This window comes from Lolium rigidum, chromosome 7 (genome assembly GCF_022539505.1).
Source record: "Lolium rigidum isolate FL_2022 chromosome 7, APGP_CSIRO_Lrig_0.1, whole genome shotgun sequence".
Taxonomy (NCBI): Eukaryota; Viridiplantae; Streptophyta; class Magnoliopsida; order Poales; family Poaceae; genus Lolium; species Lolium rigidum.
Genome location: NC_061514.1, coordinates 107,041,684 through 107,060,179, shown reverse-complemented (window position 1 = coordinate 107,060,179; position 18,496 = coordinate 107,041,684). Strand labels below are relative to the sequence as shown.

At 46.6% G+C, this 18,496-nt stretch overlaps 1 long non-coding RNA gene across 1 annotated transcript; it reads left to right on the top strand.

The window, feature by feature from the left end:
- Nucleotides 1–5,248: 5,248 nt before the first annotated feature.
- Nucleotides 5,249–8,267, top strand: LOC124669792. Its single transcript, XR_006992327.1, has 3 exons — nt 5,249–5,303; nt 7,380–7,496; nt 7,872–8,267. It is a non-coding gene; the product is annotated as an uncharacterized LOC124669792 (long non-coding RNA).
- Nucleotides 8,268–18,496: the final 10,229 nt, after the last annotated feature.

The window sequence follows — 18,496 nt, the reverse complement described above, 5'->3', positions numbered from 1 at the left end:
CTGGGATGCGGCGGCCGCCGCCAGTGAAGAGGGGAGAAGAGCGGTCTGGGCCTTTCGGGAGAGTGAGAGAGAGAGAGAGGGCCTTTGACGGTCCGTTTTAGTTACGCCAAGGCCAACTTATTCGAACCAGTAAAGTGCCCGTCCGTTGCATCGCGAAAGATAAATATGTATCACAAAGACCAAGAAAAAAAATAGCGCGCTATAATAAAATAGCGTCGGTCGAAAAATACGTTATTAGCGTGCTATAGCGCGCTAATAGCGCGCTATAGCACGCTATAGCGCCGAAATGATGTAGCGTGGCATGTCCAGAAACGCTATAGCGTGCTATTAGCGCGGAAATAGCGCGCTATTTTTTTCCATGACAAAGACGCACAAAGTAAATTCTTGTTTGTATAATACAGGTTAGGGCATCTCGAACGCAAAGACCAAAACGGACGCGTCCGTTTGGGTGGCCGCGCGGACACGCGAACAGTGCCCCGCGTCCGCGTGTCTGTTTGGGTCGCACACTGCGCCTAACGCGGCAACCCATAAACCCGCCACGTGGTTCGTCTTCCTTGGGCGGTGCTGCGCCATGGCAGGCCTCGACGGGATAGCAATGGCGGGCGGAAGAACGAGCGGGAAAGTTCCCGCGCGCGCGAAAAGGCCTAGGTCGCGCGCTCACGCCCAAGTTTCCCGCCAAGGCCGCCAGCTATAAAAGGCGGCGCGCGCGGCCTCACAGACCTCACCCGCTTCGCTATCCTCTCCCCCTCTACCTTCTCCGGCACCCTCTCCTCCATCGCCATGCCGCGTACCCTGCAGACCACATGGGCCAAGCTCTCCCTCGCCGCCCGCGCTAGGTTCCTGCGGACGGAGGAGGAGGAGCGGCAGGACGCGCGGTGGGTCGCCGACGACGAGGTGATCCGCGTCGTGGCCGAGGGGGCGGCAAAGAAGGCAGATGACACGGAGCTGGTGGAGGTGGTCACAGATGGCTGGCACGAGGCCTACGACGGCTGGTACGAGGCCGCGGAGGAGGGGCCTGACCCCGCCGCCGACGACGAGGTGGATGCCGTCGCGGCCGCCGACGGGGAGGAGGCCGTCCACGACCGCGAGATGGCGAAGCTCAACGTCGCCATCGAGGAGCGTCTCGCCGTGCTCACGCGCGAGACGAGGGAGCACGAGACCTCCGCCCGGGCGGTCGCCGCCGTTTAGGCGACCTCATCGGCCGGAAGAACGAGCTCGTCGCTCAGCAAGCTGTCAGCCGCCTTCTCCAGCTGCCCTCGCCCGACCGGCACGCCCACGAGGAGGCTGCAGAGGCGGAGCTCGCCCGCCAAGAGCGTCGGCGTCGCCAGCAGGCGAACCACGAGGCCCGGGACTCCGGCCGCGTCCGCCACGAGGCACGGGACGTGGTCGAACGCGCCGAGCGCGTTGTGTGGGAGCTCGGGTCGTGGGGGAAGCGGGTCGTGACGCCGCAGGAGGCGGAGTGCGAGCGCGCCAAAGCTGCGAGCAGGGCCAGGAGGATGGCGGACGTGAAGGACGCGAAGGAACGCCGGCAGGCCGCCGCCTCCGGGACACCCAACTGATAAAGCTAGAGTGAAATCCTCACGCGTACAGGCCGCCCGCGTCGAGTGAAATTCACGGCCCTAGCGGCGTGTCGCCGGCGAGGCACTACGTAGCTAGGCTAGTAGTAGGTAGTATTAAGAAAAATGTAATATGTTTAATTTAATAAAAAATAAAATTTTGTCCCTATGACACGCGGACCAAGGGAGGACAAGGGGAGGGCGAGCGGCCAGTGATCGGCGTCCGCGGCCACGCAAATGCGACCCAGATTTTGGCCGGGTTTGGGTCGCCGCGAGCATCCGCATTTGGGATACGTGGCCGCGTTAGGCCGCGTTTTTGTCCGTTTTGATCTATTCGGACTCGCGGGCACGGGATGGGTACCCGCCTTGGAGATGCCCTTATCTCACATAGTAGTCATTTTATAGATGTAAAAATTCATCCATAGAAAAATTCATGAAGCAAAACAATTCCACATTCTTATTTCTCGTTGCATTCAAATGACTCTCCTAATGTATCAGTCTCCAACATATAATATTGATGCCTTGTAAGTACCAGCTCTCTCTGCCTCGCACGCACAATGCAACAAGAAATCGGTAGAAAATAGCCCACATAATTAAAATAGTAGGAATACTAATAATAGTACACAAAAAAAACTTTTACTCCAACTCTATCGTCAGTTCTGCAAGACAAATGATTTAGCACTGAAACCCCGTGTAATAGCCAAGCACATCACTGATGTATCTTTAATTTTACAGTGAATCTTTTTTTGTGGAGTCTTTTTTTTTTTTGCAGTGATCATCACTGTTATGCACAGAAGAAAACTACAAAATGACAAGTGCGTGTCACATAATGAGCTGCTCTTGTCTCTATCACAATATTTAATTGTTATATCAGCTCACCATCGGGTATGCTTATCTCTCCACATCTGTATCTTTATTTCTGTTGTGCGAGCTACTCTTAATCCATGTAAAGAAGAGTAGAAGACAACCGCGGGAAAACATGCAGCCTGAGTATCTCCGAGCTCGATGGCATGCATGCCTGCTTCTTGCGGGTCACTTTGCAAGATCCTACTGCTTGCGAGGCGGCACTCGCCCGGCGCGACTTGTCGACACACAGGTTAAAAGAGGTGCCCCAAATAGCTTGAACTTCTAGCAAGATATAGAATTCAGATGAGACATCGGCCAGGTCGCAGGTCGTAGAGATTTTGGCCTCCACGATTTTGCGTCGTTGCAGTACAGGGCAAGGCAGGGACCAAACCGCTGGACAGAGAGAGGCACGGGGTGGCGCGTTGCCGGACTCTGGCTCTTGAGAGGCTCCCTCGATCCCCATCATGGCCGCCGGGAACGGCCGACGCTGACCAGCGGAGGTGAAACCCGCGGAGATGCGCTCACTTCATGCCCCACCAAGCTCCACCAACAGGATAGGTAAGGCATCGAGCCAATCGCTCCCAAGCTCCCGGCCACCCCTGCGGCAAGGCATAAGAGGGGAACAGGGCAAAGGCTCCAGGTCGAACAGCAGTGGAACATGCAAAGACATCGAGCACCACACCAACACCGGCTCTCACTCTTCCTGCGCCTCGGCGGCCGAGATCTGAATCGCCCTACCATGTCCACTTCATCAGGCCTCGCACTTTGAACAATCAATCGTAGAAGGAAAACGAGCCCAACACCTCCGCATACGTCGTCGCGACAGGCATGTGGTCAGAAAACACCAGCAGCCTCTGTCCCATGGAAAATCGTCGCCGACGCCTGCTCGTGTGGACCGGACGCACGGCGGGCAGATCGATTGGCAGCTGGGGCCATAGTGAAAAGAGGTCAAGAGGCTGCCGGGGTTGGCAGGAAACTGGGAGCGCAGGAGGGCGTCGAGGCGGGGAGGTTGTGCGCCTTGCCTAGCCGGAGAAAGGCAGGCCAGGGCCCGGGATGGTGGCCGTGGAACCTGCGCTGCGCATCGCTGGTTTGGTTGCGCGGGGAGGAAAAGCTCTACGGGGATTGAGAGCATCGGGACGGGAGGAAAATAGAATATCTAACCGGTACGGTGGCATTTATCTCTATTATGCGATTTGGTGGAAGGGTAAAACGGTCTTTGACTCACAACTTACCATGGTTGCATTGCAATTCTCTACTACTTAAAAAGACTAAAGTGGTTCCTTATTCTACCATCTGACATCCACAATACGTCAATACGTTTAGTCGTTTCTTTCGTCGTCGCTTCCTCGCGTGGTAAGTCGTTCCATCGTCGCGCATCCCTCTCGCCCCAACGAATCCAAAATGGGCCAAGCCCAACATATCCAACGCAGTCTCTTGAACACCTCCTCTCTCTCTCTCTTCCTCGCAGGCATGTCGCCTCGCCGCCGACGGCTCCAAACGCCACTGCTCCAACCTCCGCCCTACTTCAGCACTGCCCCCCTCCGACCTCCATCCTGCTCCGTCACGGCCTCATCGCTACCCTGCAGCATGCGCTACCGCGTACGTGTACGCTCGTTTCTCGCACGGACTTGCCCGACACCTCCTCTTGCATACCTCCCCCCGCCTCCTCCTGCCCCACTCATGTCGCCCACAGATCGACACCGCCACCGCCGGCCGCCCCCATTTTGAAGCCGCCGCTGCCGGTCGTGCCCAGATCAATGTCGCCGCCGTCCACATGTCCCGTCTCAGATCAAGACGTCTGCCTCCAGCCTGATTCATTGTCAACCAGCTCGCGGCCCCGGCGTACCACACCCGTTGGAGCTCCTGTTGCGGCGGCGCTAGGGCCCGGGAGCAGCAATCAGCACCGGGGGAGGCGAGTATTCTTCCATGTAAACTTCATTCCATCCCCCCTCCTGATTCCCCGCCGATCTGACAATTTTGTTGCTTGCGGTATGATTCACCCTATTTCTGAACGTCCTACCCACGTTGATTGTTCAAACTAAATTTCATGTTTAATACAACTATTGTAGAATTCTGAACCGAACTTCATTGTCTCTGTTGTTAGCAGTTTTACGAGTATCAACACCGGTCGAGTAAATCTATATGACTTGTCTTACCAACAAATTTTGTAGTCCTACTATATCTACGATAGTCGACGGGAAAGATTGATCTACCGGAGATAATTTCATTTAGTGTTTGTGATTATACCACTTTACGGAAATAAAGAGCTTTTTGTCGCATTGTGCATAGAATCCAGGCTAACTCCTGGTTGCAGGCCATCTCTTAACAAGTTAACATACAGCTACATTTTCCTCTTAGGTGCCACCAAAGCCTGAACTGCAACCATGCACGAGCCTAGAAAGTTTTCAGGTGACACATGAAGTGGAACAGCAAAGGTTAATGGAAGAAAGGGATAGAGTGGCGAGTGAGGAGGCTAAGAGGAGAATTGTCAAGGCACAACCGCACAACCGATACTGAAGGAGTAAGTAGCATATGCAATTTCTTGTCCCAACTCTCAAGATCTCTTAATTTATCTGGGAGAAAGGCTAGTAATAGCTTTTAAATTTGGTTGCATGGATGATATTCCTCTCCGAGAGAAGGAGCAGAAGCCTCTTACTGAAGTGCCACAATTTGAATTGCATGTTCATGGAAGGCAATTAAAATATCAGAACTTAATACATACTGTGGTAAGTTATTTTGCCAGTGTGCTCTTTCTATCATTCATTGTGGAGCTGGTAAATAACGTTGAGTACCTCTTGAAAAAATAGATTGTTTGGAGGTTTTATGGGGCATTTCATTATGATTCAGGTTAAGGAGATCACTTATGAGAGGTTGCAAGAGGAGAACAAAATTGCGTAGAACGTACATATGCATATCCTTACCTGTTCCTCAGATGTTGCAATGGTGCAAGTGCAAGCACATCTTCTTCTTCGCTCTAGCGGTAAACCACTGTGTGTAATCTGCAGAAAACACGTGCTAAGCTGTAATAGGAGTAAAACTTGCACCTTAATATTCACTTGCTGAAGAAAAAAATAACAAAATTTAATTTGCATTTTGTGGTGCAGACTGACCAATTAGCCCAGAGCATCATGCATGTGACCAATTAACCCATATCAGTGTGTTATAATGTAATCACTTAGTGCTTACTATTGTCCGTGACTACCTTTTTTGGTAGCATAAATAATTACTGATTTGTGGTAGGAATAGGATGAGTCTAGGGTCTAGCACTATACTTACAGAATGAATTATTTTGTCTCTGTGCAAATGCTCAGACTAAAATGGGCCAGAGTTTACTCTTGTTCTTCTATTTCTGCCTTCAGTAATTCAGTTATTGGCTCATATAATGAATAATGTCTTATTGTAGAATAATGAGCCAATGTATGCTGAAGTTGGGTATATGTATATGAGGGCAGCAGAAGCAGAGAGTGCATTCATCACAAAAATTGTTGAATGTGTCAACAAAAAAACCCGTTTGATAATCATTCTTGTTCACGGCAACTCAATTTAAATTGTTCTTGTTCGCTACTACTTGAATTATGTTTACTCTTGATATTCATGTGCTAACTATGCCAGTGTACAAGGCTGTGCATGAAATGAGAGTAACAACAATGGATTCTAGCCTCTGGGTGTTGTAAGGTGTGTTGACTAATATATAGGTATGGTTTCTAATGCATGCCTCATGGAATAATTGAATAATGCTGCTCCATTTATGAGTAGAGCTAATAATAAGCTTGCCCATCTAGATGGTTTAACGCACTTTCCTTGGAAAAATTTAGCCTAGATTTATTATTGTTGCCTGCCAGTTTGAAATTTTAATTAATCCAATAAGGGTTAATTTAATGGTTGGCTTGTTCTTTAGAGGAATCCAGTGATTGATATAATTGTAGGTAAATGCCTTAAAACTGTTGATATCCTTGCTCCACTACGCTTATTCCTATCATAAACAAGCCAGTGTGGTACTTTTCTTACTAGCAAACTGGATGTAATACTACATGCTTGCTAATTGTGTTATTTACCTCCAGGTCTCTTCTTTAGCAACCAAGATGCTTAAAAACATCATTTCTCATGTAAATGTCAAGAATTGAGATGATTAACCTGACTGGTGTAATGTTATTTTGTTGGTAGCGTGCAACCGTAAGCAACATTACAATTAACAAGATTTGTTGATGTCGTGGTATAACAGGATGACGGGGAAAGCGTTCAGGCTCTAGGAATGAAACTGGCAAAAACCTTACCTAATTTAATCTTTTGTTTAGGAAAGTTTCTTTTAGATCTCCCCTGCATTTTAGTTTATGTTAACCAGCTAAACGATGGATAAACTCCTAAGATGCCTTAGTTTAGGCTTTAGAGAAGTATGTTTTAGAAAAATGTTGAGGTTTGGGTTAGGAACAGTCTGAATTGATTTCACATAGCATGCTCTCGCATAAAAGAACTTGGTTTATCAGTTAATTCTTGAAACATATTTTACAATATCAATGTCTACCCATCAGGCGCAAATTGAAAGAAGACTAATGTTTTAATAGCAACATTTCCCAAATGTGCGAGAAGATACTTAAAAGTCCAAATATCCGATGCCTCACACTGTGCCATGATCATCGTCACGCAATGGCAACAACCGCCATGATCCAGATTGTGGAGCCCTTTTGCAGAATTCAGACTCACAAGTACAGAGTTCCCTCCCTGGGCATCTGGAATGGCACTAAGTGCAGAGTTCCCTCCCTAGGAGTTAATATCTCCCTAGGCTATGACATTGTATTGTTATGACGTATCCAAGTGAACAAAGTCATCTTATTACCATTAATAACTCCCTAGGCTATGACATTGTATTGTTATGACGTATCCAGGTGCTGAACAAGGTCATCTTATTACTATTAATATAAATATTAGTACGCCCTGTCATACATACAAATAACACTGTTGAATTTACTATTTGAACAGGCCATGGGTTGTAAGAACTGAGATATTTCTTCATCCTTTCATTCTATCGTGGAAGTTCACCTTCAACGGGTTTCTTTGGCACTGGCTCCTACTGCAAGGTGGTGCATGTTATGTCTGGTACATGACCTTGTCGCTTGTGTTTAATTACGTTACTATTACTTCACAAAAAAATATGTTACTGTTAACTCTTGGTTTTCTAGCTGGGCTCCCTATCTCAGCTACCTCTGAACTTTTTTTTCATGTTTTATGTGGCGATGTACTATTTTTAGTATGTGCTATCTACAATAGATGATTATCTCCTAAGTTTCCAAAGATCATTAATGCCCCTCTATATTGCAGCCAGTTTACTCTAATTTGAAAAGTCTGGCCCGGATGAAAAATAATCAGCTTATGTATAAGTATTGTACTAGATCACTATATTGTTTTCCCTTGACCTTAGTTATTCAAAATGGCTTGAACTGTGCTCCCTCCGTTCCATAATTCTTGTTTCAGATTCGGATGTATTTATTCACAAAATATGTCTAGATACATCCAAATTTACGACAAGAATTATGGAATTGAGGGAGTACATTCCATTTATTTTGCAGCGTGTTACTGGGGTAGACTTGACGTGCATGATCTAGCGATAAAGATCTTTGAAGGAGACATGGAGATGGTGTACGGCAGCGCTTTGAAAACCTTTTTGAAACTATAAAGGTGAAGAGGAGGTGCGAAGCAATCAAAGTAAACAACCGGCATAGATCACAAAAAGAAATGATATACTCCTATGTTGCTTTTCTCTGTAAGGTCAAATTTTGACAGACCAAGCTATCCACTGTTTTTTGTTATACACATGAGTCTCACACTTTATCTCATGAAAAACAATACTTTTGGCAGCAAGCAATTTTTATGTTTATTCGTGTATTCTTACCGCATAAGTGGTCCTTCCGTACCTGAGCAAACAAAGCCTAATAAGAATGTGCATGATGAGTATGCTATCCTTCTCCATTAAGTAGCATGAATTTCCCTTGCATGCATGCATGGAGTTATGTAACTTGGGCTGTAACAGTAACTACAAAGGGCTCATATATATACATTAGTTAAGAATCCTAAGCTTCTTTAATATTTAATAATGATTCAAACTTGGTTTTCATAGATAAATTTGTAGTTTGTGAAGACTGTGTATCCTTATATCCCTTCCATATAAGGTATTATTAATGGGTATGACTGCATGAGGGAGTACGATATTGAGTAAATACATAATGCCAAAAATAATATTTCTGTCTTGGATTTTATACCATGATATTCTTGTGATCTGCTATGGCCATTTGGGAACTTGGTCTGATGCTACTTATTGATCTGGTAGCATTTCTAAACGTAAACTAGCAAGGTCTAATTGGCACACTGTCCGACTATTTTTGTAATTTTCGTGCAGTCATTTGATTTAAATATTTAAATGTTAGTATTTTTTATTACCGATTGCTTTTCAATACAAACTAATACCACAGAACCAACAATATTTGGAAATATTTTTCATTTATTTGGTGGCTTGCAAAATCAGGTGAATGGCTATACAGGTCTTTCCTCTGTAAAAATTCTAATGCGAGCTGAAAAGAAATATTTCTTCGTAGAGGTAAAATCATGTTATCTTGTGAACACTCGTGCATATTAAATTTGTCCAACATGAAGGCTCGTGGTAAGCATACTTGTACACTAAGCGTGATGAGTGCCGAATTGCTTCCACATGGATGTAGGTGGTGCACTGGTGCCGAAATGAAGCAACGTCGTAGTTAACGAGCGGACACAGCGGGATTAAGATGACATCTTGTTGCTTAGCGGGAGTGACACTTATAGGAAAAATGTAAGAAAAACATTTTGGTTAATTATATTGTACACTTAACTTTGATGCAGAACCTCTATATATTTGAGCCGTCACTTTGTTTTTTCGCCTATTAATCTGTGTTGTATACATATCCTGTCGTTGGATTCGGATGGGAGGCCTGATTATCTTCTTATATTTCTTTTGTTTGTCTTTGTGAACTTTAAAAAAATTATTTGAGCTAACAAAGTTATCTTCCATAAATTTAATCTAAATTGTGTTATGTCATTATTTTTTATGAGTTAGTTTAATCTTGAGTTAGAAGGTTTCTTATTAGTTAAACGAGGCTTTGTCAGTAATGTTATGTTTAAAATAAAAAAGGAGAGGAAATTACAGCCTCATTTGGGGCTTTTAAACCTTGTTGTGTTAATGTTGAAAATGGTAGCTATGTCAAAACTCTCACACAAGAGCAGGCCATGGTGTCTAAAGTGAGATATTGATTGATGCACTCTCTCCGAAATCATGCGACTCAATCTGCATCTTTTCTTTTTATGGGTATTGGTGTTCAAAAATGATGACGGGTTGAACCCGTGGCAACGCACGGGCACTTAACTAGTAATAGTAAAGATTCTTATTTACTTTTTGGATCGAAAATTCATATGGTGTCGTCATCCCACGAATGGTATTCTTTTTTTTTGAAAGTCTCAAACAACCCTAGTAAAAACATGCCTTTCTTTTATTAGCTAGGAGCCTAGGGCGTTATATTTTTACAATTGCTGAAATACACCGGTTCGATCATATCTTTGTCAAGTAGGATTACAACCTCTTAAATCACAGGAGAGAAAATGTTTTGCATCCACTGACCACTTCCACCTAGGTTTAGCATTTTCGATAGTATATAGTATCGGCCACCAAATGAGTGCCCACATCGAAAAAACCATGGCATCTTCAAAAATAGCACCGCTGATCACTGCAGTAATAAAGCACACCAGCGAGTGTGATGCACATACGAAACCAATGAGATGACAGTTAACATTATTTTGGAGAACAGAACTCTGTGTACATCAATCTTCAGCAATTTTTTACCCTCCCTTGCTCCCGTTGAACTTAAAATAAAACTTATATATAGAATAGCATACATACAAGGGCTCCTGTGGATAATTAAGTTCGTAATGAACAGCTCATCCCACAAGGAACAACTTGTGATGAAGGGTAAGAGAGAGGGAGAGAGAGTGAGAGAGTGAGAGATGGATCACTAACTGACATAGGCATCCCCAATGGGCCTGACAAAGATGGTACCCGGGGTTTACTAAAGGCCCAGGACTCGAAGATTTAGAAGACTTGGAAGCCCATTTAGTGTTAAGGAAAGATAGTTTGTATTAGGAAAGATAGAGATTTGTAATCTTACGGGATGGGTACGAAACCCTCCCGAACTCTGTAACTTGTGTATTACGAAACCCTCGGCTCCACCCTCTATATAAGGGGGAGTCGAGGGACAAAGAAAGGATCGAATCTACTGTCAACATAACCCTAGTTTTACAATCGTCGAGTACTTTTCGGCTGAAACCTTCGAGATCTACTTGCCATCTACTTCTAGCAAAACCCTAGTCTACAATCTGTAGGCATTGACAAGTTAAACCCTTGTCATTGGCGCCGTCTGTGGGAATTAGAGGTTGCAAGGAGCTGATCTCGATGGCACGTCCAGAATCGTCGACTTCATCGGTGGCGAGCAATGCGATGGATCGAGGTAACCAGGGAAAAACTGATCTAGTCGATTTTATTCCTCACCCGCCCTCCCGTGTGGATGCATGTGCCTATCTGGAGGAGTCCATCGTCATTACGTTCGGAGAATTCCGATTTGGCGTCAACAAGGACGGATCTTACCGTCTCGAAGTTCCGATCTCGTCGGAATTTTCAGCGGTCGATTCTGACTTTTCGTCGACTGACGAGGAGTTTTCTTCACCACGCTTCGTCGACACCAAGGCGAACGGAAAGCTCGTCAAGATCTTCAGCGACACATCTTTCGAGTCGTCTGCGGACTCCTTTATAAGCAGCGATTCCGATAGCGTCGACAGCTTCAACTTCATCGACAAATCTGCTGCCATTGGAAAGGTCTTCACCAACCTATATGATGGTGTCACCAATCCTGATAAAAATCAATACTCAAAATATCATCAGATCTATGCGATCGAAGAGGCAGGCCAATCAGAGCCAGAAACATCAGAGGCTTTCGACGATTTGGGAAATCCATACGTCGATCCCGCTGATCTCAAAAGAGGCCTAGGTACTAAATACGTCGGGTCCTCGCCTCGAGAAAGAGTACAACTCCCGCAAGCAGCATGGGATAGGGCTGCAAGAGCCATGGATGGTTCAGAACCAATGACCACCACTGCTACTGCACAAGAGCTACAAGCATATCAATATAGACTTGCTCGAGTAAGTCGAGAGTTGGAAAAACGAGACGAGCATCCTTGAATAGGAGAAAAGAGGCGGCTTCCGCGTCCGGCGAGGCGTCGAGCGGGGCTCGGTCGACGGTCGAAACTTCGGCGGATAGCCATAGAGAGGCCCGAAGAAGATCGAGATCTCGGCGCAAAATATACCCGAAGGAGAGAGGGGAAACCTAATTCAAAATCTCGACATGTCCTTCATGACGATCGATGAAAAGGGAAATATCATCCCAAAAACACCAGAAGCAGGTTACATGGCAACACAAGCTTACATCCTCGCGTCCAGACCACCTCCTGGAGACCCGAGAGAACCATTGTTCAATATGGCGATGGCTGGAGTAGGAGTTATGGGAACGGCGTTCGCAGCCTACGCCTCCCGAAGAAAATCCCGGACAAAACAGTCCACGACCCACTGCAGCGGTCCAAGAGCCACCAAGAACAAGTGGTGCAAGAGATACAGCAGTTCAAGTAAGGGTGGATAGAGCGCGACAGGAAAGAAGAGAACGTCAGCATTCACCAGAAGTTGCCGACGAAGATATGTGTGGACTCCCGTGCTTTACGAGAAGAGTTCGAAAACCCGAGTACCAAGAGGGTTCAAATTACCCGAAAATTTCAAGAAATTCGACGGCTGCGGGATCCCGAGGATTGGCTCGTGGATTATCTCGAGATGGTGAAGTTGGTAGGAGGAACCAGAGCAACAGCTATGCAAAGCATCCAAGTTCACTTGAGTGGCGCCGCAAGATCTTGGATAAAGAAACTCCCCCCAGGCTCCATCGACAGCTGGGATAATTTCGAGGATATCTTCGTGAGAAATTTCCGATCCACCTGCAAGAAACCTGCGTCATTGGAAGAACTAAGGGCGTGTCGACAGAAACATGACGAGTCGATGAGAAAATATATACAGCGGTGGAACATTATAAAAAATTCGGCAGAAGATATATCTGACGAAAGAGCAATAGATGCGTTTGTGGCAGGAATTCGGCGAGGAGACTTCGTCGAGGACTTAGGGAGAACTAACCCTAAGACCATATCAGCACTCATGGAGATAGCCAATAAGTGGGCAGATGGAGAAGACGCAATATACAACAAGCGACACAGGTCGCCAGAAGAGGATCGTGGTCGAAATTATCAAAATAGAAGGCGATTTTCTCGCCAGTTCTACAACAACGACGCCCCTGGCCATATATCGGCTGGCTTTCGGGGAAATCCTGGAGGAAATAGTCGAGATGACTACCAGAGGAGTAATGAGCAACAAGGCGACAATAGAAGTGATTGTCGCGGCAACAGGCAAAATAGTGGACCAAGGTTTCAAAGACCTTACGTGTCCCCCGAGGAGATGATGAATGGTCCATGTCAAATGCACTTCTACCTCGACAACAATGGAAAGAGGCAGTCAGGACATCTCCAAAAAGATTGCCGAAATTTTCAGGCAATGTTGCGAGCCGCAGGCATCGCAAATGCCCAAGCAGCAAACAGAAACCCCCAGGGGCCAAGAAGCGAGATCCACCTTCCACCACCTCCCGCAGTTACGGACGAAAACCGGCACCAGCTCAGAATAGCGGCAGCACCACACCCACCTCCATATGTCGACCCCAACTCCAATGGTGCGGTCTCGATGATTCAGAAAGCTAGGCCATCCAACAGGGCGCAGAAGGTAATCTCACGACAAGTGTTCATGGCAGAGAAGATGCCTCCACCAACAGTCGAGTACTTAAACTGGTCAGGGCAAGACATTGGCTTTACAATCGCGGACCATCCGCAGCAAGTTCCTCGGCCAGGACAATCGGCACTCATCTTACCCGGTAGATCGCTGGTTTTGACGTGTCGAGAGTTTTCATAGATGGCGGCAGCAGCTTAAACCTTATGTATGCAGATACATTGAGGAAGATGAACATATCCCTGGCAAACCTGAAACCAACTGAAACACGTTTCCATGGGATCACACCAGAGAAGCCAAGTTATCCATTGGGCAAGATCAACCTCGATGTTCAGTTTGGAACACGAGAAAACTACAGAATAGAAAATCTGGAGTTCGAAGTCGTGGATTTTCCGTCGCAGTATCACGCTTTGTTGGGACGACCAGCATACGCCAGGTTTATGGCGGTACCACATTATACGTATCTATTGTGGAGGTTGCCCGGACCCAAGGGACCCATTACAATAAAGGGAAGCTTCGCGTTATCCGATAAATGCGACAAGGATTTTCATCGATCGTCGAAACTTTCGGGATGCAAGCAGAATATACGGCGCCAAGGTTCACTGATTATGATGTGCTGCCAGAAGTTGGGAGGTCTTCGAAGGAGCCAACTTTCAACACAACCAAGGATTCAAAAGAGGTACAGATCCACCCGACGGACCGAAGAAAACGACATCCATCGCAACAAACATGGATATCGCATAGGAAAGCGCGCTCGTCAAGTTCCTCCGTGAGCACCTGGAAAATCTTCGCATGGTGTCCGAGCGACATGCCAGGAGTACCCAGGGAACTCGCCGAGCACCACCTCAACTTGGATCCTCTCGCAAGACCAATCAAGCAACCTTTGCGGCGTTTTTCGGAACCTAGCCGCAAAGCCATGTTATCAGAAATAGATCGACTCAAAGATGCTGGTTTCATAAAAGAAATATCTACAGAAGCCACGTGGGTAGCTACCCAGTGATGGTGCCGAAGAAACACACGATAGTCCTTCGCATGTGCGTCGACTTCACGTGTCTCAATAAACATTGTCCTAAGGATCACTTTCCCCTCCCAAGGATCGATCAAATTATCGACTCCACGGCAGGATGCGAACGTCTTTCCTTCTTGGACGCGTACTCTGGTTATAACCAGATCAGATTAAAAGAAGAAGATGAAGCCAAGACAGCGTTCATAACACCTTATGGCGTGTTTTGCTACAAAACAATGCCCTTTGGTTTGAAAAACGCGGGAGCTACATATCAGCGGATGATGCAGAAGTGCCTAGCAACACAGATTGGAAAAAATGTACAAGTCTACATCGACGATGTCGTGATAACATCAAAGAAAGGATCAACTCTGATCGAAGATTTAAAAGAAACCTTTGACAACCTCGACAAGTTCTGCATCAAGCTGAACCCAACAAAGTGCTCTTTTGGAGTTCCTGCAGGAGAACTTCTCGGGTTCTTAGTATCCGCAAGGGGGATTGAAGCTAATCCCGAAAAAATACAGGCCATTGTTACTATGAGAAAGCCAACAAAGTTGAAAGAAATACAACAGCTAACGGGGCGAGTCGCAGCTTTAAGCAGATTCGTCGCCGGGCTAGGAGAAAAGGCACCGCCGTTCTACGCATTGATCAAACAAGGGGGAAAATTTCAATGGAACGAGGAAGCGGACGGGGCCTTCGAGAACCTCAAGCGGACAATTTCGACACCACCAATCTCGGTAGCGCCTAAAGATAAAGAACCCCTCCTCTTGTACATTGCAGCCACACCTCGGGTGGTTAGCACGGTTCCGGTAGTCGAGAGAGAAGAAGAAGGAAAGCTTCATGGAGTTCGAGAGGCCGATATATTTCATCGGTGAAGTACTCGTCACCGTCGAAACAATGGTACCCGCAATATCAGAAACTGGCGTATGGAGTATTCACGACAGCAAGAAAATTGCGACACTATTTTTCGGCGCACCCGATAATAGTGGTCAATGAAGCTCCTTTGTCAAACATATTAAACAACCCAGAAGCTACGGGTCGTGTCTCCCTTTGGAGAATAGAACTTTCCCCTCGGGACATCACGTATGAAAAAAGAAAGGCAATAAAATCGCAGGTCCTACCGGATTTTATCGCAGAGTGGATGGAGCTACAAAACACGGGACCTCCAGATTTATCGAGAACCTGGACTATGAATTTTGACGGGTCCAAAAGGTTGGAAGGAGCAGGAGCAGGCGTGATATTGGTATCACCTGAAGGCGACAAGTTGAAATATGTCCTGCGGATGACGTTCCCAAACGCGTCTAACAACGAAGCGAATATGAAGCTCTCATACACGGGATGAAGATGGCGAAAGCTTGCGGTGCAACCCGATTGAAAATCTTCGGCGACTCACAATTGGTGGCACAGCAAGTTATGAACCAATGCGATGCAGTCAACGAAAGTATGATAGCATACAAGGAGGTGTACAATGAGCTGGAAAAATTATTCGATGGATGCGAGGTAAACCACATCAGCAGGCTAAGTAACGATGAAGCCGACGTTCTCGCAAACATCGGGTCACAATGTCTCGTGATCCCTCCAGGAGTATTTTGGGAAGAAATAAGCGAGAGATCAACAAAGCCAGCCAAAATAAAGAAGAAGGAGAAAACAGAGAAATCTTCGAGTACCGCTAAAAATTCAGAAGAAGAAGAGGAACAGGAGCTAGTCATGATGGTGCAAATCCCCTGGATGCAGGCTTACATATCATACATCCTAAGGAAAACAATACCCGACGACCCAGTTGAAGCAAGGCGAATAATTAGGCGATCAAAAGCTTTTACTGTGGTCAAAGGGGAGTTGTACAAACGAAGTATCTCGGGCGTATTGCAAAGGTGTGTCACACCCGAAGAAGGAAGGATCATCCTGAAGGATGTACACGAAGGAATATGCGGGCATCACGCGAGCAGCCGAGCTATTGCGGCTAAAGTCTTCAGAGCAGGATTTTATTGGCTAACAGCAATCGAGGACGCGAAGGAAATAGTGCGAACCTGCGACGCGTGTCAAAGATTCGCGGCAAAACCTCACTCGCCAGCAGCAGAACTTATGCCAATTCCATTGTCTTGGCCCTTTGCTCAGTGGGGTCTCGACATGGTGGGAAAACTACACAAAGCTTCGCCAGGAGGATATGAGTATATGCTTGTCGCTGTCGATAAATTTACCAAGTGGATAGAAGCAAAGCCGATAAATTCACCAGACGGCGCGTCGGCAATCAAGTTCGTGAAGAGCATCGTCTTTCGATTTGGAGTCCCTCACAACATTGTCACAGACAACGGCAGCAATTTTACGTCCAAGGAATTCAAGGCATATTGCGCAGAAGTGGGCATCAAATTGAGCTTTGCGTCTGTCGCACATCCACAGACCAACGGTCAAGTCGAGAAAGCCAATGGCATCATCTGCAATGGTATCAAGAAGCGCCTGTTAGGACCATTGGAAAAAGCTCGGCATACTTGGCCGGAGGAGTTACCAAGCGTGTTGTGGAGTATTCGAACAACACCAAATACGGCGACACAGGAGACGTCGTTCTTTCTGGTCCATGGAGCCGAGGCAGTCCTGCCGATAGAAATAGAGCATGATTCTCCAAGAGTTACAGAATATGATGAAGAAACTTCGAGAAAAGCTTTGGAGGATGACGTCGATGCACTTGATGAAGCTCGAGACGAAGTCCTGTCACGAGTCGCCAAATATCAACAGGACCTGAAAAACTACCACAGTCGATGGTTGCGGCCAAGATCCATCCAAGTTGGTGACCTGGTTTTGCGACTCAACCAAAAAAGCCATGAAAAACTTGAGTCACCATGGCTAGGACCTTACATCGTCACAGAAGTAATCGAAGGAGGAGCATACAGAATCAAAGACAAGAAGACGGGGATTGCCGAGCCAAATCCTTGGAACGTGGCGCAGCTCGTGCGTTTTTACGCTTAGATGCCGAAATATAGTCTCCTCTCGTAAACATACAATGTACTCGAAACGCCCGCGAGTTTTCGGACGCACTCTTTTCCTTTTTCGGGGCACCGAGTGGGGCCGGAAAAGGTTTTTAATGAGGCGGGCTCGCGGTGCTGCAATATAATAAAGATAGTGGAATTCTATATCTTTTTGTCGACGGGCTCGGGGGCTTCCTCCTAGACGTTACAACATACATATACATAGTGTCGACAAAATACAACTCGCAAAAATATTTCGCCTTGGTATAAAGTACCTCGCCAAGACAAAAATATCGACAAAACAGCGGTCAACATAAAGTTCGGAGCCTCATACTCGCAAAAATAGTACGAAGTATAATTTATTTTGCCTTGGGAAAACCTCGCATTATAAAAATACTACAATCAAAACGCCCGGGGGCTGGGCGGTTGATGCAGCCCGACCTACGGTCCTCGCTTCATCATGTGCGCCAACGTCAAGAACCACACTCGAGGCCGAGGTCACGGAGGCATGGAAGAGAAGAAGGAAGAAGAGCGTCCAAGGTAGCCAAGAAGAGAAGGCGCCTGCCACAAGTCAATTCGGGCCAAGGCCCATGTACCCCCTTATTTCCCTAAACTACCCCTCCTCAGTGGCTCCCTATATATGGCTCCCACTTCCCCCTTCATTAGGTAGGAATGAACTTGAGAGAATTAGGCTCATGCCTCCACCATCCCTTTGGGATTAGGAAACCCCTCCTTAGATTACCATAATCTATTGTACAAGGCACTCCTTATATGATTAGTCTCTCACACTTGTGATTCTACCACCGGTCTCTCACTCGTGTGATTCCACCGATCGTATACCGATCTTCCTCTCGGGGATTCTACCGCGTGTCTCTCCCTTGAGAGATTCTATCGGGATAGTGGTTCGGGCTATCGGGAGTAAACCGGAATTGTATCGGGTTGGTGTGTGTTTGCGTGTGTTCATCGTGTTCATCGCCGTGTTCTTCGTGTTCTTCCTCTCCCCCCGCCTTTCCCTCGGTCAATTCGTGAGATCGGGCAACCCACGTGGCCTTAGGCCTCATCATATGGTATCAGAGCAAAGGTTGCCACGAATTTGACCCTCGAATCTCTCCAATTTCGCCCAAAAATTTTCCCAAAAAAATTGCCCCAAAAAATAGCTCGAAATTTGATCTGCGAATTTGTTGCGTTTTTTGTGGTTTTGATCCACAGATCTGTTGTCTTTGGTGTTGATCTACAACTTCCCAAATTTTCG